The sequence below is a fragment of the Aptenodytes patagonicus genome, chromosome 16 (assembly GCF_965638725.1).
Source record: "Aptenodytes patagonicus chromosome 16, bAptPat1.pri.cur, whole genome shotgun sequence".
Taxonomy (NCBI): domain Eukaryota; kingdom Metazoa; phylum Chordata; class Aves; order Sphenisciformes; family Spheniscidae; genus Aptenodytes; species Aptenodytes patagonicus.
Window position 1 is genome coordinate 5,377,494 of NC_134964.1, and position 24,091 is coordinate 5,401,584.

A 24,091-nucleotide genomic window follows, 5' to 3' on the forward strand; every position below is an offset into this window, starting at 1 on the left:
AGTCAAATGATAATGGCTTGATCTATGAAAGTAACATAATAAAGTTTACCTGCAAAGGAGGCATTACCACTTACATCAAGTGCAAAAAACTTGCAAACTAGATTGAATTTCAAGGCACTGGCATAGATAGGTATAAAGGGAACTTGATTTAAATCAAAATAGGGTCCAATTCCCCATCCCTGTTAGTGAGTTTGGGGCTGTGGACGTGTGCACGGGGGATCACTTCTAGACATGATCCAGATGGACCCAACGCCTCCACTCGTCACAACCATCGCGTTGACATCTTCCTTGCAGCTTCATGTATTTTTACCACCATATAAATTGCATCAAAGCCTAGTGATATCACTGTTCCAAAATCCCCTTAATCCTCAAAGTAGATACAACCACAGGGTTTTAAACACCTTTGTTAATCCCTTCTAGAGAATAATAAATCACTTGTTTGATGAAACTTTATCATTTAGACATTGACACAGACATGCCCGTGACACGAAATGCCAGAAGTGATCCAAGGGTTAAGCACAGGAAGTCAGACTGAAAATTTGACTCAATTAAATCACAGATGTAGACATTTTTCTGATCTGCAGATGAAGGCTGAGTTACTGGCAAGTGATGTAAGTTGTATCGTGCTGATCGACACGACCGCAGATGACACATTTCAGGTATCCCAGAACAAGTTTATGAGCCCAGCTGAGCTGCTTGGCTAATCCCCAGCGGAGGCTGGTTTGCAAGACTGTTTTCCCCAGTGGGGGCCTGGTCATGAACCCCAGCAACTCTCAGATGAGCTCTGGAAAATGGTCCCCCTCTCCCGAGAAAATACCTGGGCTATGAAAAAGAAAAGAAACTTCACCCCGTATCACCAGAACAAAGGGACCTAAAAAGTCCCCAGAAGATTGCAGCAACCAGAAGACGTTAATCTCCTTATACCTCACAGACACAGGCATAGCCGTGCTGGTGGCTTTAACAGCTTTGCTGAAAGCTGCTGCTGGCCAGGAAACGTCCTTAGGGATTTAAAAATCCCACACATACACACCCACGGGGATAACTGACTCTTCTCTATGGCGATGCCTCTCCTTGCCTGCTTGAGGGACATCAACCATAAGGAGACGGAGAAGGACTGCAACGTGGGGCACATCCACTGCATGTTGTATTTTTCCTCTTCTCAGTTGTTCCCTGCTGGTTGCCAAATATAAACAGATTTCCTTAAATTGGGCCATTATGGTAATAATCCTAAGTTTATTTAGTCTCATATTCTGAGAATTTACAAACCATAACAGCAACACAAACAACAGCGCTAATAACAACTGAACCCATTGCTGAAACGGGGCCAGCGCAGGAGTGAGCTGGGACAGCGCTTTGGAGCAGGAAATTTGGCTTTTTCCATGGGAAACTGCTGGGGGAATTTAGGGAGACAAACTGTAATCGTGCACGGAGGGCTCTGCCCAGCTGATATGGATGTAAAAGTCCCTTGCACCCCTTGAGTTTGATTTTCAGCTGTATTTTCTTAGATATTCAGGGTGAAGAGGCCAAGGGTAAACATCGTGCATAGCCCTGTACCGCACTTTTTAGGTACCTGAGCTTTCCACAGGATGCAGCACTGTGATGCTGAAGCTTGATGAGTCTTACTGTCTTTAATAAGATCACTGGAAATGTATAAATGCTGGTCCAAATCCAAATGGAAATCTTAAATTAGGTAGAGAATATAGTAGTGGTTTAGGTGTTTTGGAAGCGTGGACATGCGGCAGTGAAATGCTATCCCTCCGCGGATGCTAACCTTGCTGGGGCTTGTTTGTTCGGCAACACCTTCTTAGCTCTGTATGGTTACAATTTCGTGCGTTTTTTTTAACCTAAAAAAGGGTAAAGTGAGAAAACAGAAGGGAAAAAAAAAAAAGTGATTTTTAAATCGACTGTCATTTCTGGCAAGGCTGAGGATCCCAGCAAGGTATTTGTTTATTATCAGGTATTTCCTCAGGATCAAATCCAGAGGAGAGAAGTCTGGTACTAGTTAAAGTCTGTTTAAAATCCTTCTTGAAAAGAGATTTATGCGAGGAAATTACCTAACCTCAGGACAGAGGCTTAGTCAGCGGCAGCGTGGCTCTGCCGCGCGCATTGTTGGTTGCAGCGCGGGGTTTTTTTTAGCCCCGCCGAGGGTGCACAGTGAGAACAGCGGCAGGTTTTCGCTCACATAACGGGATCAAAGCTCCCAATTGTTTTGAAGGAAATGACCCGGCAGGAGGAGCGTGTCGGACGTCGGCTTTTGCTCCCAGCCTCAATGAGCACCAGGCAGCCGCTCCCCGCGAGCTGGGGCCATGCGGCATAGGGATACCCCAATTTGGGTGAGGGGTAGCCTCGTTTCGCCCCGGCGGCCCCGCTGCTGCAGGACACTCGACCCCTTCGTTAGTGAAACAGCATTTCCTAAACCCCTTGTCTTCCCAGCCTGCCTGCTTGTGAGCTGGGGCTATACAAACTTTCCCACCTCACTGGGGTGTTTTCCCAGTCCTTGGCCACTTTTCCCTCCGCAGTGGGAGAAGGGGACACGCAACCTCCTGGGCTCGCACTGACGACGCGCGGCATCGTGGCGGCGCGCTGCTCGGGAGGACAGCAGGAGGGGAGCCCCGGCTGCTGTCACATCCCAGCGGGTCACGACTGATGCGCTGGTGGATGCCCCGAAGAAACGGCCGCATCCAGCGCTGCTCAGCAGCAAGCAGCAGCAGCGGGTACGTGCAATGACCCATCCAGGCAGTAGATTTCAAGCACAAAAGATGGAAAAGACCTATGAGTTCATCCCTGCCACTTCCCTGCCAACAGCGAGTCGGATGCATTTAATTGTCTCATGATGGGACTTCCACTGTTTCTTTGGGAAAAAAAAGTTCCCATACATAGCTCACCTCAGGGACACTTCAACCCACGGTCAGGGCAAGCAGCTACAAAGCACATGACCAGGGTTGAAATGAGGTTTTGGAGGCAAAACACCGACTGAGCAGGTTGTCGTATTATTTTTTCAAGGTCACCACTAAAATATCTGGCAGGCTTATCTTACGGCTGGGAAATTTTACTGTACTTGCAGAAAACAACCAATATTTTTTTTTCTGGTGCCCAACTCCTTGCTGTTTGTGTTGGTTTAACTTCACTGACCCTAAAACGTGAAACTAGAGTAGTGCAGTGTTGAACTGGATCCCGATATGGATATAAATTATGTGTGTAATGCAGTAAATTATTGTGAAACAAACATTCAGCAAGCATCCTGTATGGAAACTCTTTCTTCTTTCATCTCCATTGATCACTGACGTCTCTGCTGACAGAACGTGGTTATGCCGGCAGCCTATGATCACTTCGAAATGTCTCAGAAATATGTCTCCATGCAGTTAAGGTTTTCCGCTGCTAAGAAATATCTTAATGCTAAAGGTTTGTTTACAAGGGGTGGCTGTTTCCACTTGCTGGAGCATTTAAAAAGTTGTTTTTTCCAACCACTAAGTAGATCTAAACATTAAGTGTTTCTCAAGTTGGGTTTCCAGCTCCTAGACTGCTATAAACATTAACTTTCATTGGTTTAAAACTAAATAAAACAAGAAAATTGCTGCTTTCACTTAGCCTCTTATAATGTAAAAAAAAAAGAGTATTTTTAAAGATGCTTTATTTTTAAAAGGCTCGTTGTGCAATCCCTACGCCGGCCCCACAGCTGAGAGCAGGGCCATGGTGACAAAGCTCTTCCCTGTTTTTGTTGGCGGTGCAGGGGGGGGGCGGTTTTTGGTCCCGTCCCATCCCGTCCCCCCCGCCTGCCGCACTGCTGCTCCCTCGGGGAAGGGAAGCAGAAAAACGCCGGCTCTCCTGCTACCGACCTCAGCCGGTGGAAGCGTGACCCACGGTGCCTTCCCCAGGGGGGAATTACCTATGGGGTAGCTGGTGTTCGATGCTTTTGGGTCTGCAAAGCCGTGGGGCTTGAGCTCTGCTCTGGGGGGACTTGTCCTGTTGCTTGCAGTTGTCCCTAGCGTTTGCAACAATTGTCCTTGCAATAAAAAACCCTTTCCTAAGCCGAGCACCAGGGTCATTCGGGGGCTAAAGCCAAGGAGAGGTTGGTGCCCACCTCCTGCCACGTGCTCCAGAGCATCCCTAGGTGTCTCAACACCACCCACATCAGGCTGGATTTTAAGAAACCACTATGATGGTGATTACCATCGTCACCTCATTTTCAGGGGTGAGCGATCAGGCCCCTGGAAACAGCTGGCTCCTCTGCAGACTTTTATGATGATTGTCTGAAAACTGACAACCAAAATTAGTGATTTCTGTTTGAAAATACAGGCTGCTGTATCATTATACATTTCCAATTAGATCACTGGAAATGAATGATCAATAGTAAAATAATTGCTGTTTTGGAATGGAAAACACGGTGTCTGGAAAACACTACTGTAATATAAAAACATAGCTTGAATCAGCTGTAAGTAATGCCACTAACCGCTCCAGCAGCCGAACACGCCCACCGGTCTACAAAAAGGACTCTTATTCATACCCAGGTTTTATTTACTACAATATTTTTCCAATCTCTGTAAAATTAAGCAAGTTCTGGTGTTGGTGGGAATTAATTCATGACTTGAGCGTCCTGAACCTCCGATGAACTCTGCCTAGGCTGGAACTCATTGTGGCTTCAATATCTGAATGATTAAATTCGAGTCGGGCCAGACTGGCTGCTAAGTGTTGGGAGATGCCTTTCCTCATCCAGGAAGGGAGAGCCACTTTCCGATGGCTTCACCTGGGGCTCAGGTTACGATAAATCTGCTGTGAGAACTCGCAGCAGTAGATCAAAACGCATGACATGCCGCACCGCCCAGCCGGTGCTCGCTCTCCTGCGCCGCTTCTGCGCCGGGTCTGTCCCCATCACTGCCATGGGCATTGCCTGGCCTCCTGCCGCTGCCCTCGAGCTGATATGAGAGCTCGAACGTGATCTGGCTAATGCCACAGAAAACAGCCATGAGCTCAGGCTTAACGCATTTCGCATCTGTTCTGCTGGGTGGTCTAGTGACGCTTGAATGCCACGTTAGCAATTCTTGAACTAGATTGTGAAAACTCCACATTTTTTTCCTTTCTGGTGTATCCTCGCTTCCCTTATGGGAAAATTCAGGAGCTGGAAGCTGTCAATGAATTGATCTGAAGTCATGAAACTTCTTTAAACAAGACTGAGGTAGCGTGCACATTCAAATTCAAACACCACTTCAATTTCTTTTGCTCTAAACATGTTATTCTTATTAAGAATGGCACATCTCAGAGTTTCAGAAAGGTCCTGGATATTTGGGGATGACTCAGAAGTGGAATTTCCTTGCTACAATCTGCACAGAGGAAGGAGAGATGGTCATGAGCTGCTGATCCCATAGTGCAGTTGAAATGTCAAAATTAAGTGATTTTTAACAGAAATTCTAAAGCAAAAACATGTTGTTGTTGTTATTTTTTAAGGTACTTCTAATCAAAAAATTGCACGGACCTTTTCTTGATGAAAAGGAAAGCTACTTGTATCTCCAAAACATTTCAAGTGGAAATTGTAGATACACTCTCACGTTAGCCAAAAATGTAAAAGCACTTCACTACGATGAAGCAATAAGTATCTGTCATTCTTCTCCGCAGTCACTCCTCTGTTTCCCTTATTATGTTGTTCATTTAAACGCGACCACAACATCCAAGTTTCCTATCATCAGAGTTTATTCTGGTCTTTCTCATTTCCCTCTCTCACCATCTAGCGATCTTCATTCACTCTGTAACTCTGGACGCTCAGGATCGCTGTAGGAAACACCATGCATCAGAGCATCCACGTGGGAAACGGACAGTGAGAAGAATTCAGCAGCCTCAAAAAAGCCTCTCCCTTTAATATTTTTCCTGATATAAGTCAGCCCAAAAGACAGAGCACAATGCTGCTGTCGGCGCAGTCTTAATTCCCCATCCAAGCAGGACAAGGACACCAGCACGGTCTCTCCAGCTTGTTTGAGAGCAGCACAATGCACGGAAGCTAGCGAAAGTTTATCACCAGCCCCTGAAGCAGGGATGGTTGCAAAGAGACAACACACGTTCCCGCACCGAGCAGAATATATAGAGCCTTATGAATGGCACATTTCAGAAATGGGAACAGGATATGTTTTTCCCATGGTTTGGGAACAATGTGAATACTTTCTCACACACTGTTGGTGAAGTATTTTGGCACACCTGTGCATTTAGAGAGCTCTATTATACTCCAAGGTCTCCTAGTCAGCTGTTAAGGACTCTTTTCCTCTCTAAGAACATGGATTGATTACGTGGAAATATGATTTGGTTTTGTATTTGTGCTGGATCATGGATCAGAAGGAAGTTATACAGTATGTACTGGCTTCTGAGCGGAGCCTTCTGCTCCGCGGCTCAGGAGTGAAAGACAAGCAAGGGCAACTCAGAGATGTTTACACAGCTCCCTTTTTTATTTTTTACCATACTGAATAGGGAAAAATTGTTTACATGCTACAGAGGATGTTTTACCACTGTTACTTCCTACAGAAACGTCCTCAAGCTTCAAGTGCTGGCAGAGACAAACTGCTCCTTATATCTTTGATTGGCGTCTCCCAGAAGAGAGGACAGATATTGCTCCACTGTGGGACCATCAATCCTGCAAACAACTCCGCCAGGTCTAAACAAATCACCGTTGCTTCAGGGCATCTGCATCTTATTATCCCACATGACATAATTTTGGATCGCGTGCGCAGCCTTGTGCAGTAACAGGAGCTCTCGAACCCCCAGGCAAGTGGTGGTGGGATGAACGTTGCCCCCAGATGCCTTCATCCCACTCCTGCCCTGGCTGCGGGCTCCTGGTGGGAACCACGCAATTGTTCAACGCAGTTGGCTTTTTGAATATCAACTCCAACGTATTCAAAGCCAAATCTTTTATTTGGTTAAGCCACTTCGCAGGATTGGTTTGGCATGGTCAGGGGATGGGGATAGCACAGAGAAGTGCTGCTGCTCCAAGAAGTGGATCCTACGTCACCTCCTGTTTTGAGGGTTAGCATAGAGGACTCAGCTGGGTTTTCTTTGTGTCCAGATGATTCCTCAGCTGCCTCAGTCCCAGCCAGTGTCTCACTCATCACTGGTAGAAGTAAAAATCCCCTGAGAGTGTAAATTTAGAGTCCGTCATATTTAAGCATCACTACCTGAGCCAAATTTTCAGATGCGCTGAGCTCCAGCAGCTCTGGGCGCATTAGTGCCCAGAGTCATGTAGGTATGATAGCAAAGCCCCTGGAAGAGGTGTTTTTCTAAGCTGTAAAACAGGATGGCTGCAGTGAATGGAAAGTTTACCAGTTTCCATCCCCACGAAAAGTTAAACAGGGGACAAAAAGCCAGAGAATTGCAACATTTTCCCCATAAGTGCTCTTTAATTTCAGTGATCATTTGGCACAGGAATATAATTTCCATCAAAACCTGTTGAGGGACAAGAATGGTTTCCCTCCTTTCCCTCCACAACCAGGAAGAATAATTTGTCCCTGCAAAAACTGTAAGAATTTTTCCAGATTAGAAACCAAGCTAAAACCGATACCTGGACACACATGTGCAGGCACAGGCACACGCTGATGGAGCTCTGCCCCCCTTCGCGAGCAGAGCTGCTCCTGCGAAGCGCAGCCCATGCCATGCTGCAGCCTTTAAAGGGAGTTGGGAGAAGCAAAATGAAAAAGCACATGAGGCAGCATCACGCACAGCGGCCGGAGCTACCTGTATTTTATAACATCCACTCTGTTTCCAATTTCATCAGCTTGGCAAACGCTTTCCTGGTGGAAATAATTGAGGCCTGAAAGTCAAAAGCAATGGAGGAAATATCTAAGCTATGAAATGTCAAGTTGCTTTCCAAAAGGGTTCCAATCTCTAACCACATCAAGAAGGGAGTCTGAAAAGACAATCAGGACTTTGGTCAATTAAACGTCTTTTTTTACTTCTTCTTTTGCTTGGGAATGCGGTGCCAGAGGAATGCCCGGCATGGCAGGATGGTTATCCTCCGCAACCCCGCAGACCTTGTTTTTCAGCTGCAGGTTCTGTTTTTTTCTCCTGAAGTATTTGTATTTTATATAAAGCTCCATTCAGATTATTCTAAGCGAGCAATTTAGGATCTCGTTGTTTTCATTTTATTTTTGCATTGGGAAGGTGAAACCTTCAACACTTACAAACTGAAGCCAAGGAAGCAAAACCTGAGCTGAAAGTAAATCCTCGTTCTGCAATTTACTCCTACTAAAAACACATTTTGACCTGAGAGCACAGAACCTCCTGCACAGGGGGATTAATTTCATATAAATATCAGTCACATCTACTGCCCAGCAAATCTTTAAATGTAGTGGTTAAGAGTCAAAAAGTCATTCCTGAACGTGAACCATGAGGCATCATAGGAAGATGTCTTACATCTGGATACCAAAGGTCCCGACCACTCGCTCTTCCATGTGACAACTGTTTCTCGTCCCTGCAGAGGCAGGAATTCAGTAGCAAATCTTTCTGGGTGCTCTGAAGCCTGTTAAATTTCATGAAAGAGGGGAAAGAAGGATGAATGTATTCTTAAACTTACCGAAACAAAGAAAGTCAGCTTTATTTTCCCAGGGGAATTTAACTATATTAGTTTACATCCTGTGGTATGAATAAATAAACAAACCCTAACCAATTTCAGACTTGCCGCTGTTTTGGCTGGCAGAACCTTTGCTTAGAAAGGCTCGACTAATGCCGTGCCGCCGAGCTCCCATTTTCTCCTTCCACTTGCTTCCGTGCCGCTGGGCCTCCCCCCTTCCACTCTCCCTCCTTGCTGATTGCTTTCCTTTCGTGCTTCCCAGTTTCCTCCGTTGCCTGTCTTTCAGGAGACATGGTCTTTTTCACATCCATATTTTTCTTGGCCCCCCCCCCCCCCCCCCGTCAATTGCCAAATTGTCTCTTGTTCCTCTCCACCAAGGAGGTCTCCATAAAATTCGTATTTATGGACTAGGGATAAATAACACATGGACTAGGGATAAATAGCATATTTAAAATAAGCCCACTGAGTCGTGCAGGATGGCTCCAGATTCAGGTCCTTGCAATCTCTGCTGTCACTGAATCTTGGTGACTTCTGCCCCGTGCATCTTCTCCTCTCCATTACTCTGCAGTCACTGGCCATGCCCCGTGCTTTGGCCACAGTTCAGACCTCTCATCACAAATAAGATGCTTCACACGGGAAAGGGACCAGGCTGCTCTCGCCGTGGGTGGCAAAGGACTCCTCTGCACAGGTTCTTGCAGTGCTTTAAGTTTCTAGAGCTCTGAAAAGCCAGCAGAAAAAGAGGTACTAAACTAACAGACTGCAAGATGATTAAAAGCTTAAGTATATTTAAGGAACTTTGAATAACAATAGGTGTGTCTTCTGATTTAAAAATGGCATACTTTCACACTGAAATCAAATAGGCCCGGGGCAACACGGCACATCTCCTTCTGCCAAAGTAGACTGATCATATGGTAACAGCTGGAATTTATATGGTTTTGTTTTACAAAATATTAGATTTGCCAATCTGCCACCTCCTTCCTCCAGCAATACGGAGATATTAAAGGAGGGGTTTCCAAGAGTCCTGGGTATGGTGAAGGCAAAGAGATTTAACACAGCCACAGACTGGGAAGAGACCTCAGGGTAACCTTGCGGGAAACACCGAATCCAAACAGCACAGCTGACCTGGGGACAAGCTCACAGGGACAAAGGTGTGCTAATCATGCCTGATTAGAAATGAGAAGAATGGTCATTTTACTTCTTGAGGAAGCATGGGTGTAATGGGGAAAAGTGAAGGCAACTGCTAGCTGAGCTGTGCTTTGTCTCGGCGAGGTTTCTTAAGGCAGTTGCATTACACCTGCTCATGCTGAGCTTTTAATTCAGGTGCTTTAAGCTACCCCTTCAGGCGCCTACTTTGCTGAGCTGTTTAGGGAACCTGAGAAGTTGAAGCTCTTAATGCATGTGTCTCATTTAATTTTAATTTCTATGTCTAATTTAGAACATGAAGTTAGCCCTGCTTCGGTGTGGTGGCTGCTTCTTCCGACCCCCTGTGGTGCAGCATCGGTCAGTCCTCTGAACATCACCATTTCCTTGGGACTGGGCTGTGCAGGGAGCAATCGCTCCAGACATCAGTAGGGAAGGACCACAATGGTTCCTCACCAGCCCTGGGCTCATTCTCACCAGCAGCACGGCTCTGAGGGTGCCTTCAGCCACGGCTGTGGTGCAGAGGAGGGTGCTGAACTCTCGATCATACGAGGTGCCTTGACTGTTTGTGGGTGTTGGGGCTGAAGATCACTGGGGAGCCTTTGGGAACATCATCCTTCATTTCACTGGACTCCTGGGTTTGCTCACTACTGTCTCCTTCCAGCCTCCAGCCCAGGACAGCAGTACACTTTGGGACAGACTCCGTAAGTACCTCTACAAAACCACATGCTGAACCCGCGCCCCGGCAGGTGTGGAGTGCATCGATACTTGATTTCTTTGCTCAAGTAAAGCTAGAAGGGAAGAAAGCTATCCTGGAGACTAAGTTCAGTTAGAAAATGCTGTTTATCCCCTTGAACTCCCTGCAAAGGACACAATAGAACAATGGGCTCGCAGCAATGGAGAGGCGAAGCCCTGAGGTCACCTTCGCCACCTCCCAGCTGGTGCAGCATTGTTCCCTGATGGGAATTTCTGCGCGCGGTTCAGCTCTGCGACCATGTGTTTCCTACGACTGTTACCCGGCTTCTCCCTCCCCCAGTCCTTCCGCCTCTTTGTTACTCCCACAGAGACTGCGGATTATTAATTAAACCTACACACAAGCTTCTGAGGTAGATAGGTATTAGGAACCTTTATCTTATAGATAGGGAAACTGATGCAAAAAGAATGAGAATGACCTTGTGAAAGCCACAATAAGAGGCAACACCAATGCCAGCCCTTGAGTGCAGTATTGCCTACAGGCCTCTGTGCTGAGCAGAGAGCAGGGCAGGGACCCAAGAGCAAGGCTGACAAGTGCAGCCCTGGTAGGAGTATGTTTATCGGCATCCTGGTTTGCCTGAGCTAATGAGATGAGCTAGGAGGCAAAGTTTACTCGAATGACACCAATATGGCTCTCATCCCTTTGGGACGTGAGCTAGCATCTCCACGAAGCTGAATACACAGACATGCTTCATCAGTGCTTGCTGGGCACCACCGTGTTATGCTCCACCGGAGGATGTAGGACAGGTACCCTCAGGAGATGTGCAGCTTGCTGTGATACATGATGCAAGCTCCTCTGCTCAAAACATCTGAGCTCCAGTTGATTTTGCACAATACCTTTTGTGCACGCGGCTAAATCCTCTGTCATTACAAATCTAAAAGAAAACTTTTTTTTTCCAAATTGCCTGCAAGAACTGTCCACAGAAAGAAAAACAAACAGAGCAAAAGACTACATGAAATAAACTCCAAAATATATTGCATGGTTAGCAGGGGACTTAAGGGACTCTATCCCCTCCATTAGCACTTGCAGGCACAGCTGCATGTTCTTCCTGTTTCACTCAGGACTGTGTCTGTATCTTCATCAACATGATTTATTTCAGCAAAGAAGCCTATCTTTCTGGGTAAGAGTCTAACGGGAGGGAAGTGGCAGCGGGACTGCAGTACCTCCTCGGGAGGCACGTGTGTCCGTAAAACGAAGGACTGTCTGTTATTACTAGGGATCGGGTACGAGAGTGACACGGGTCTCAGGGAGGAACTTGTTATCGTTTATTGAATATCTGACACCCCTCTCAAGATATATATGTATATCCACATATATAATACAATATAATGGCTTTTGCAGGATTTAGAAAGTGATGTTGTTCCAGTTGACCGAGCTGGCGGCTTCCAGTTTGTGGCCATATGGCTGGCTGTGAACTTGACTAATAAAAATGGAGTGAACTTTTTTCGTTTTTCTTTTTTTTTGTTCTTCCTGACCCTAGTCAGTGCCATAAATACCTGTATGTAGCAAAGGGTTTATAAATAGCACAGTAGCATCCACTGACAGCAGACTGGTGTTAAGTCTGACCAGCAGGCGCTGGATTGCAGTAATGTGGAGCTGGAACGGTCTGGGAGAGGAATATGTGGCCAATAAAGATTTGTGAAGCTAAAGTCATTCAGAAAGCTCAACACTAGGCAAAACGGGGCAAAAAAATACCAATCTGCCATCGGACAAAGTTCTGAAATGGAAACACCTTAAGCCAATATTGCCCCTCTGAGATAGCACTGAAATTCCATATAAATTTATTGTGTAGCTGACAGCGAGCTTGAGTAACTCGGTGTGTCTGGACGTCTGGCCCAGTCCAATAATAACATGAAAGGGAATTTTGTACATATCCTTTGCTGATCCTGAGACTTTGGACTTGGTTTTTGGAACTTTTTTGTTCGACGGTTGTCTACAAATTGTCGGATTCTCAAATGAATTTGTTATTCGAAATTGTTCATAAATTTTCTCAGCAATAGCTCTTGGTATGCAAGACCTTTGCAATTTAAGTGCCGCTCATTAATTATTCAGCTCATGCGGTAATATTCTGGTTCCCTTACTGGATAGTCTCTGTTACTGTCTGTCTGAAGCATTCAGAAGTCATGAGTCAATGCCCAAAGCTCCCAGGATTGGCTTAAAAACATTATTATTTTTAGTAAAAACATATCAAAATTGGTGCTTTTTATTTGCTTTCTTGCTTCTGAGTCTGTAGGGCTCACACTTTCCAATCTGCTGGAACCCAACCTTCAAAATAAAGCAAACTGCAGTTCCCACATAAATTCAACACTTTGAAAGTTAGAAATGAAAGTCTTTCCTGAGAAGCCTGGTTTTCGATGGATTTTTAGCCTGCTGGATTCTTTGATGTCTAATACAAGCGTGAGTGCCAGCTGATGCTTTTCCCACTGTTGGGAGTTTCCTAATATTTCTCTTTGGTGTCTGTTCTATGGGGTTTACAGATGGTTGAACTCACCCTGCAGAGCATCTTTCAGCAGAGACAGCGATAGCATCTCGCCCTGCACCTGGCTACCTATCTCCACACGACTCTTGCAAAAATACCCTGAGAGTGGCTTATTAAGAGCTTATATCTGCAGTAGTCAGAGTAATGGCAGCCATGCACAAATTGCACTCGTTCACTTCAAAACAAACTATTTCCAGGAAAAGGCTTTGGAGTATTTTTAAGCTGAGTGGAAAGATAATCTTTATCTCGGTTATGATTCAAAACTGCAGCGTCAGAGCGGAGCTGAACCCACATAAGCCAGCCTCCCTCTCGCCATACAGTCAGACCTCTCTTTTCTCTTGAAGAATAGAAGGAATTGAAAAATTGAAAAGTCTGGAGGGGAAAAGTACCATTTTCCTGTTGGCAATTGAATGGTTCTTACTAGAGCGTCTTCTAAGGGACACTTACGTCCAGAGAGGTAGCAAACACAGGGGCTCAGCTTCATCAGGAGTACGTGGGATTTTTTGGTTACACCATCTATACTCATCTTAGGACACTGCCAGACAAGCCTGAAGGCATCTCACAGGCCACAGGAGAAGGGTCGCACACCACAAAGCACAGCGGCACATGGAAACGAAGGAGCTGGAAGGCTGCTGTGCTCCCCTTAGCCTGGAAGGGAAGATGCACACCGCTGACGCCGCTCCTTTTTGCTTCGGTAGCTTTCAGGATGAGAATTAGTCCTTTTCCTTTCCTTTAATCCACTGCAGTTTTCCTTAATTACTGCTGCAGTCTTCAGTCTTTGCCTCACGCTGCTGTGCTGAGGTAACAGAAAATATTTTAAAATAGTTTCCTCTACTTCGGTGAAGCGTCACCTTGATGAAGGCAGCAATGCAATTAGAGAGGTGGACCCCTGCATCGTGTCCCACTGGAACAGGAGATTTGATCTCGTTACACGAAACCCTCTACCTCCCTTGTTTCACTTCAAACCACCTCCTCTGAACAGGACCCTTCTTTTTCTCCCAAACAGTCTAATGGAAAATCTTGAGCACATTTTTCAACTAAGATGTTAAAAACGTCTGTTTTATTTCTCTTTTCTACTCTTCTCCTTCCCTCTTTTCCCTACCTTTCCAATCCTTCTCCCTCTCTTTTTTTTTTATTTTTTCTATTGACAGAGGAACAAGAGAACTGAAATGATAACCACAATTTTCACATTCAGTTCTCAAATCTCAGATAATTTTCTTTTTGCTTTGCTTTACAACATATAAGTTTTCTAACTTTTTGAGCAAGTTTTATCTCACAAAAGAAAACAGTGCTGAACTTACCTATAAGCATTCACAAGCCACACCAGACACAGCAGTGTGCATCTGAAGAACTGCCTTTTTTTTTGATTCTCAAAGCAAATTCCACTTTACTTCATGCATTAAAGCAGACGGGAAATCATTTGAGCCTTCTGTATATGTCAAGCCTCTCCAGTAAGGTAAATGTTTTTCCTACAAATAATGCCTTGCATGTTTGATCAACTTTGTAACCACAATATCTATAAGCGCCTCAAATGTTAAACAACACATGAGCCAGATATATTTACCAGCCAGGAGATTTAAAAGCCATTCTTGACGTCAAGCTGTGAAGATCAAATATTCTAACTTGATGGCTGCCAATACGGTTCCCAACCATTGTCTAGATCCAAACCCCATTGTACTTGTTTTTGTTTTTGTTTTTGGCATCTGAAATAAGTCTTTTACTCAGACCACTTATGTTCTTAAATAAATAAGTTTCTAGGTCAACTTGCTGATGGATGTTAATATAGCTATAATTTAAATCTAATGGTGATATCAGCTTCTAATAGGGTATAAATTAGAGTTGTACAGTAGAGCATGAAGCCAGTGACTTTTCCATAAAGTAAGCCTTTTCTACTCCTAGTGCAATGATCCAAATTCAGAGATTCAGCTTTATTTTCCTTCATGGTCTCTTTTTCCTTGGGTCTAATGATACTGCAACCTGTGCAGATACCTTGAGAGGAAGCATTAAGTCACGTAATATTCCTCTCTCTTCCATATTTGATACCTCTTCTCTCAAAGAGACGAGAAGACAAAAGCTCCTCTAACCACATCACCTCTAAGAAGACAAAAGCTCCTCTAACCACATCACCTCTGATGTCCGCCCTGGGATCGGTGAAGGACATTGAGCACCGCGTTGCTCGGAGCTGTCATCTGAGCCGAGAGGGCTCTCCGGGGTGGCTGTAGCCCAGGGATTATCCCAGGCTCCAATCATGGTAAAACTTAATTGTTCTGGTCACCGTGCATACACGTAGTGAATAACCTGGGCTTCTGAGCAGCTTTTAAATAAGTAGGGTTAGGTTTGTACGGAGGATTTCTGTATGTAGGCTAGAGAATAACTGTAGAAGTACAGGGCCAGATTCTGATGTCATTACTCAGGCTTAATGATAATAGCGTCACTAAGTGATGACGCTTGTGGAATAAATGGCTATCAAACCAGAACAAGTGTGTTAGACTGTGCCTTTCCACCCATTACAGTCAGCAAGTACATAAAAATCTGGCTCTGACACCTCTGGGACAAATACTCCAACCTTTCCATATACTGATAAGCACTTACGGCCTTTGTGGAATTACAACAGGGAGGAATTATTATTCATAATGGGTATGGATTGCTGAATCAGACCTAGAGATAGTCTGAAACGCCATTATGTTGTTAAAAAGGCAATAAACTTTATTTGCATTTACTCGGCTCTGACGGAATTTAGTGGTGAGGACATCATTAGGATTTTCTGTTTCCTTCTTTCTTTTCAGCTTTGTTTTAGGAATAAACTTCCCCCCCCCAGATGCAGGAGAGACCTCATGTCCTAGGTTGGGAAAGCGGGGAGATGGGGTTCTGCTCTAAGTATTACAGATGCACTCGGCATCATTTGTCAGTCACTCAAGCAGCTGATGGGATGCCCCGGGCTGTGTCCCCTCCTGACCTCAGCATCCTGGACATCACGGTACCATGCCCAGAAATGTACATAACTGGTTAATAATCCCATATGGAATAATTACAGCATGTTCTAAATTTTATTTAAAAAATGCAGAACAGGGAGAAAGGATGAAAGAATAAAATCTGGCACCCACCATGCTGTTCAGGATGAACAGCGAGAAAAAAAAAGTACCTGGCTTAGTCATCCTCTGGATAATCCAGACACCACAGTACTCTGAAGTGTCTGCCTTTCCTCAAATTTACTTACTCAGTCTGATGCTGCTCAGCCTTTACACCCCAGTTCAAGTCTGAGCCGGATGCCCGTGATTTAGTACTTGCTGTGTGTCCAGGAACACGAAATGTGTTGCAAGGTACAGCGACTGCAGCTAGCATCCTCTGCTCTAGCCCCTGAAATACAAATTAGCCAGTCTGGTATTTGATCACGGGCTGTTCTTAAAGCAGTTTTTGATTCTGTACTTTTATTTTCCACGGCTGTTGCCAAGTCAGAGTCCTCTCCAGGACCCCCTCCTATCCCATCCCATCTCGTCCAATCCCCTGGTTCTTCATCCTTGCTTTCCCCTTTTTATTTTCCAGATCAAACCTTGGCTCCTTCTGTCCCTTCTCTTCCACATTGGCTTTTGTGGCCTGCTTGCGAACTTGCTTGTGTATTTTATGCATGCCCATGAAATCTTGCCTCGCTGGCACTGCATGGTCCTAGTGTTCTCAGCAGTTACTGGGTTTGTGTTTTTTTACCATTAAGCTGTTCTGTCTTACTCCTGGGTATTGGACTGCAATGAAAAAGACTGTAAATTAATGAAATATCTATTGCAGCTGACTTTAAATGATCCTAAAAAAAAAAAAAAAAAAAGTTTAAGTCCTACTAGTTCTGATTAGCTCAATTACCTGCCAGTACAGGCTTCTTCTTTATATTTCCTAATTCTTTGCCCAATCTATTATTAAATGTCTGAAGGAATTGCCTTCCTCTGCTTTCATTGAGGAAATAATTCCAGTGCCTAATAGCTCTCCCTGGCAGGAAAACTCTTCTTAAAATCTTCTTTTTGCACCTCCTCCCTTCACCCGGACGACACTAAACAATTCCTGTCTGTCCTTGAGGAATATACATCTTCACATATTCATAGGTAGTTTTTATTTTTCCACTTTCACAAGTATTACACTTAAAAGATCCCCGCCTCAGATACTTTGGGAACATTGCCTCATTATCTGCAGAGTTACCGGCAGAGGTAAGACATCCAGTTTCTCATCTCAGCTCTGAAAGCTGGCATCAAACCCAGCTAAGCGGCACTTTGGGCTCTACTCTTGACTTTAGAAGCAGCTTTGGACTGTCAGTTTTTGGGAAATGACACCCAATCACGGCAACATTTACTCTTCCCTCTTTACTAGGTAGGGAGCAATCGGTTACACAGCCTCAGCCATAATCCAGCCGGTCAGGACATCCTCGCTTGGAAACAAAACATAATTGGCTGCATTTGCTCCAGGAGACGCTGTTCTCTTCTGAAGGGGCTCACCACCAGCTTGAGGTCAGCTCTTGGGGAGCGAGGCTGGATCACTCAGCTTTACAGGGGTCCTTGGTTTGCCTGGGCTGCCCCCCGCCAGCAAAACATGCATCGCATAAAATGTTTTACTGCAGAAATTTGTTGTAACAGTGCAATAACTGCCTTTATGGTTTTATGACATCTCTCAAGCACGATGGATGCGTCCAGTTAATTTTGTCGTAGAGACGCGCTTGGCAAAATGAAACAGAAATGTCAGATGGAGGTGAAGTCTGAGGGAGAGTGACAGAAAGCCCTGCTGCTTCACCGGGGGCCGGGGAAAATGGGAATCACTGGTTCTAGGGAAGAATTAAGTTCCTGTGCTGCAAACAGATCTATTACATTATTACAGTAATTTAATATAGTGATTATTTCCAATGTATGCCCACACACATCAAGGTTCTCATACATGAAAGTGTTTCATGGTTTACAGGCTCTGACAGAAAGCCTGTTAGCGTTAACGTTTAGGCAATAGCTTTAGTCCCGGTTCTAGGGGCTTTGACCAGGGGCTGAGCACGGGACCTGCCTGCACATCACCTCTGCGCGGCACAGCTGGATGCAGGGGACCAGAATCTGTGCGTGGTGTTCGGGGGGTGAGAGCACAACTGCCTGATGCTGCTTTAGGGCTTATTACATGACTCACGCTTTAAAATGGCATTTTAAAGAACTCTAATCTCCGAGAGAGAAACAAATATGCTTAATTACTACTTACACGGTGCTTTTCACATCACTTTTTTAATAATCAGATATCGTTCTTGTCACTTCTGGGGATGTAAGGCTTCTGTCAGCTATGGGGGCTGCGGTACAAAGGCAGCACATAGCTCCTGTCAGATCAGGTGAGCCGACGGAGGCAATCCTGTCTAGCACCCTTGATTACAAATATTATTTGTAAAACAGTTCGGGCTCTGCTGCCTCAGTCAGTCTTTCATGTGAGCTGATCAGATACAGAACTCAGTTATTATTTCAGAAAGTGCTCTGTAACTAAAATGATTTAAGACGTTCCTGGGGGCTGGGTGGGATGGCTGAGCATCCAGGCGTGCCAGACTTCAGACTGATGGGAATTTAAAAGGTTTAGTTTTAAACTCCCAGAAAATAAAATGGTGAATGCTCTGAATGGAAATTATTCTCTGCCACAATGGCATCAGCAGAAATGCCAAGCTTACCTATTTATAGCGTTATCTGTGTCTAAATACCCATAAATAGCTATGTAAAACACTGCAGTTATATGTATGTGTGTGTGTATGTCTTTTCCAGCCACTGAAATGTTAAATCAATTTTATAACAAGTTGCTTTTCCAGCCACTGAGTGGCTGTAAATGTTAAGTGTTTTTACAGGCCATTTTTTCCCCAGCTGCTGAGCAGCTTTAAATGTTATCAAAAAAAGTTGCTTTTCCAGCTGTTCAACCACTCTGAGCATTTTTAATGGATTTTTTTTTAACTTGCTAAAACCTATTTATATTTTACTCACAAAGCAAGTGCAAAATTGTCCTGGCTCTGTCTAGGTCTTGTTTTTATTGTATTTTTTTTCTTTTTTGAAACCTGTGAATAAAAATTCTTTCTCTGTCTGAGGGAATTTTTTTGGAGAAGAGAAGGGGCTTTGGTTTAATGAGTCCAAGATGAACATTATGAGTTCATCTTAACGTTTAGATACCTCAAAAGCACCGTCCTTGTGGTATGTTCAATGGAAACACTGTTCTTGTGGTATGTTCAATGGAAATACTGTACTTGTGGTATTTTCAATGGAAAAAATATTATTGTGGCTTTTCCAATTCAGGAAATGCTGGTCGGTCTTTAAACCAGGGGAAAAAGAGGGAGTGGAGGGTGAGAGAGCTAAATTGAGGTGACAGCGAAATGGAAGAATTATTTTATTGTAACGAGGTGGGGAGAGATATACGAAGAGTTTAGGGCAGGAAAATGGAAAATTCTTGTGGCCCTTGAGGATTCATAACAGTGGGAGAGGGAAAAAGGTCTGGGGTAGCATTAAGGAAAGGTGTAGGACAAAGTTAGGATGGAAGAAAAGAATAATTTGAAGGAAAAAATGAAAAACAAAAAGAAATTAGACAACGTAGAGATGTGTTACAAGAAAGGGGAATAAAGAAGAGAAATCTCTTGCTAAATGCAAGAATTAAGAATGCGCCTCCCTTGAAAAGACACAAGAAGTCACTTTATCTTTGGGTCCCAAGGTCAAGTGTCCAGAGGAACGTACTGCTGCATGTTCAGAGAGATTAAAGGATTTTGCCGTTGACTTAACTAGAGAATTAAATCCCCCCCAGCCGAGCCCACGCTGCGACTGCATCAGGCTTTCTGTGGCCACACTGGAAGACTTGTAGCAATTTGGATCCTCTTAACCAAGGCTAGGGATCAGCCACGGAAAGGTGGCCGTCAGGTGGCCCTTCCTACTGCCGCTGGAGCTGCCGCAGGTTGCCTGGCTCTAAGACAGTAATTGCAATGATACGATGGCTGCTGTAGGAAGGTCTGGTGAGACTCCCTCCAGGCTACAGAGTCCGGCTGTTGGGAAAAAAATAAATACTAAATGGTGTAGAGTACATGTAGAGGTCACAAGTAGAGTAGGCTAGAAATCACATTTCTGGCTCTAAAAGCACTAAGGTTCTGGAACAACATTCGAATCATAATTAAAAAAAAATAACAGAGAGAAAATTCAAATTAATTTTGATATCCATCAATTCCTTGGGAAAAAAGTAGGATTTGGTTTAGACAGGAAATACCCAAGAAGTTCCTTCCAGTCTGATACTCCTAATCATAATCATTTTTAGTGATGTTTACAGGCATGCGTAGGAGACCAGTTTAGTTCACCTATGCTTGTGGTGGGATGCAGATGCCGTCTCAACTAACATAACATGTCCAGCAGAAAATACCAAATAGACATATAAACATAAACACCATGTTTTGTTCCCATCTATTAAAAGTATATATTCTATATTTCCGCGCATATAACAGTGACATGATCCCAGCTGATTTGCTTGTAACTTAAAAACCCAAGGTTTCCATCTGCTCTACTACTAGTTCAAGAACTATGCATCTTCTCAAGTCTTTACAAAAGATTCAATTTTACCGCAGCTTTAATGTGTGCTTTAACTTATATTAGATTCATTCAAATTTGCAATAAAGTCACTTTGGCCATGTTCGCATCTCTTTGTCCTTGCTTTCTAAGAACTTCGAGTTATCAAGTTTTACTGGCCAAAAACGTAGCGGAGAGCAAATTTCAGAATCACACACAGAAGTATTTACAGAAACTGACATTTCGGTTTCTACCAGGAAATATTTGCACCAGATGTGCTTACACATGCCTCCATTCAGGAATGGAAACGCCACCATGTGAATCATCTGACCAGTCAGAGTTAAGTAACTCAGATCAAATTTTGAAGACTCATAATGAGTCCCCAGAGCAAACGGTTCAGAAATATGGTGTTTATGTAATAAATTTAGACGTTCTGATAAAATCCAAGGACCCAGCAAAGTCAGTGGGCAGATTCTCGTCTCTTCAGGAACTTCAGGTCAATACCATCATGAATGGATTTAAAAAAAAAAAGTAATTTGCTTTTAGGTCATCCATAAAGAGAAGGAAAAAGGCAGCAACATCCAAAACACTACTAATCTTGCTGGCGAATTGTTACAGCTGTAAATCCTGCTGTATCTTCTTTGCCTCATGTTATCTGCCATTACTACATAAAACAAGTTAGCAACTCAGATCATCTGATAGTAAGTTATCCACACTGACAACAATTTTATTAGCCTGTTACTTAAACACATGCATATTCAAAACTTAAATTCTCTCCCGAATGTTTGACCGTCTGATACAAGGCACTTAAATTATTTTGCCAGAGTGACACAGCAAATCTGCAATTACTGCTGACTGCTCTTTCTCTCATGGGTATCACCGCTGGTGCTGAATCTGAACACGTCCTTTAAGGACAGGTGGCAAGCGTTAGGGCATAATATCTTTCTGTTTGGGCTCAGCTGTGTCAAACTGATTTCTGTATTCTTTCTGATGGTCTGAAAACATAATGTATCTTTCCAATTTTCTTCACGCGCTCTCCCAGGCCACTCCATGTGCATGAAGAAGGGTCTCCGAACCCCAGGGCACAATTGGCCCTCTGGACAGTAGAGCAATTCAAATATATATATATATTTACTTTCCATTTTCCTGGTTTAAAGTTGCTGTATTTCTTGCTGAGATGGGAGGCTGCTGGCAGCTCCTACTTCCTTGCATTGCACAGATTTTCTCTTCAGCAGGTTACAGAGTCAGAGTCCATCCCTGCGAGCTGAACACGGTGAATGAATTCGCCTTTAGACATAGGCGTCTCACTGATATTCTCACTCTCTGGGCATGGATTGATTTGTGATCAATGAAATCGAAGGAGGCGGTGTTGGTTACATTGACTTGGCCTCTTCAGTTCACCCCCTTTGCTAGGGCAAGATTGTTTAAGATTTATTTTTAGTCCTTTGTCCAATCTAGTGGCAAACTGCTCAAACAGTGGAGCTTCTCCCACATCCTTTGGAAGAATTTTCCACAGTCTAACAAGATTTCAGCACTTGGAAGTTTATCCTGTTATTCAGCCTAAACTTTCCTCTACTTAACATTATGTTTTTAGTCCTTATAGCCTTTTCACCATCCTAAACAATTCATCTTCTTCTCAGTGTTTACAATCCACAAGATTTCCTTCTTCCTTCCAAGAAGAAGTTTCCAATCAGTATTTATAAAATGGAAAAATAAATGACAAACAGAAGGTTCAGTAGAAAAGAACCTCCTGCGCTACAGCAGTCAGATGTTTGTGCAACAACTGTGTGTACTTCAAAATAGAGACTATTATTTCTATAGCCTGCTGGTATCCAACTATACCACCAAAGGTGCTAGACACATCTTCAGTCCAAACAAACTTTGGGAACTAGGGAACTGCATACCTTGAACTTCCAACGTAATGCTTTATTTAAAAAAAAAAAAAAAAAAGCCAAACAAAACCAGGATTTATATTTTTCTTATTATTTTGCTATTGTTATTTTTGACTGAGCATGAAATGATTGAGTTTACATGGTCAAGGGCTTGTTTGTGAAAGAGACTTGTATGACAGTGCTTGGGCATCATGTCCATATAAACAGTTAACCTCCCAGGATGCAGGATCTTTGTTGTGTCTGATGAAGGCAGACTTTCATTAGGCCTTTTACCACCAGCTCTTGGAACTCTTCCACTTCATGCAAGTAAAAAAACCACAAATATTCTTCTACTTATATCAGTACCAGAAGCTGGAAGCATGGAATGCTTCAGAATGCTTTGAACCCCGTAATTGTCTCTTGTAATAATACATTTTTTACATTCGAACTCGTGAGTTATCAAGGAGAAAGAACGTAGCAACTTGGTTAAAATAAAGAATTAAATTATGGTCATGGAAAAAAAAAAAGGTACTTTCCACTGTTCTCAAAAGAAAGTGTCTTTGGGAAAGAATGAATCAGAATGGATCTATGTCCTTCTCTGTATGACATTGCATTGTATTCCATGGACCGAGGGATGGACAGGAGGAAGCTCATGGCTGGATAGACCTGAGATAAAGGTCTTCCATGTCTTCCAAGTATCTTGTGCTGTAACACCTTCTGCGAAATTGTAAATAATGTTATTAAGTGTAGGTTTTACATGATGTATCAGGCTGTAAGAGAGAACAGGAAAATGTTATCCTTACGTGTTATGCCCCAACCATGGAGCTGTTCTGCACCTTATCTAAATCACCATAATTAATGCAGCTCAGGTCCTTGGCCACATTCCCTGCTGTCCCATCTCTTCCCAGCCCTGCCTGACCTCAGCTCTGTTTCACACAGCACTAAAATCCCTTTTTGCCTCAATTTTGCATCTTATTTCTGTAGGGTTCTTAGATCTAGATTTGTACCCAGCAGCTCTTTTACAGGAAAATACCCAATGCTATTCAGTTTGGTTGTTTCGATTGTTTGATTGTAGATGTAAACACTGTGCTCTGAATAACTGCTTAGTACTTGGCTTTCTTCTTCTGAAACATCTTCCTCCTACAGATTCTAGATGAGATGTATCAACAGTTCATCACCATGATCTTCCCAAAATACATTGCAGGATTCATTTTGAGGGATCCTCTAATATTTATACAAATGTACCTCAGGAAAGAGTTTGGCCATGGGAATCTTAATCCTCCCATCACACACTACGGCAAAATGTATTGCCCTCCTCAGAAAGCCCATGATGAGGAAGTCAGAGAGAAAAAACAGTGGTGCAAGGAGGAAAAAAAAAAATAAAGGCATCTTTTAAAAGCTAGTTCAAGTCATTGGTAGCACCATCTCATTCGTTTGGACCCCAAATCCACAAAATACATAAAAAATTAATAACAAAACCAAAAATTAAACCTAGCAATGTTATAAAAGAATTTACAGTACAATAATTTTGTACTAAATTAAAGGAGTATTTACATCTGGAAATATGTACATGGAAACAGAGTATTTTTTTCTAGATTGATTTGATTATGTTTTCTGGGTTAAGACATCAGTGTTCAAAATAAAATTAGAGTCTTTGACTCCTTTGGCTATCCAATTAACTGGAGCAGGGCGTTAACACTGTACAATACAATGTAGGTGGCCAGAAGGACTGGACCCCTTTGGTGCTGCACAAACACATCCATTTCTAAATTCTGTTTTGAAGAGCTT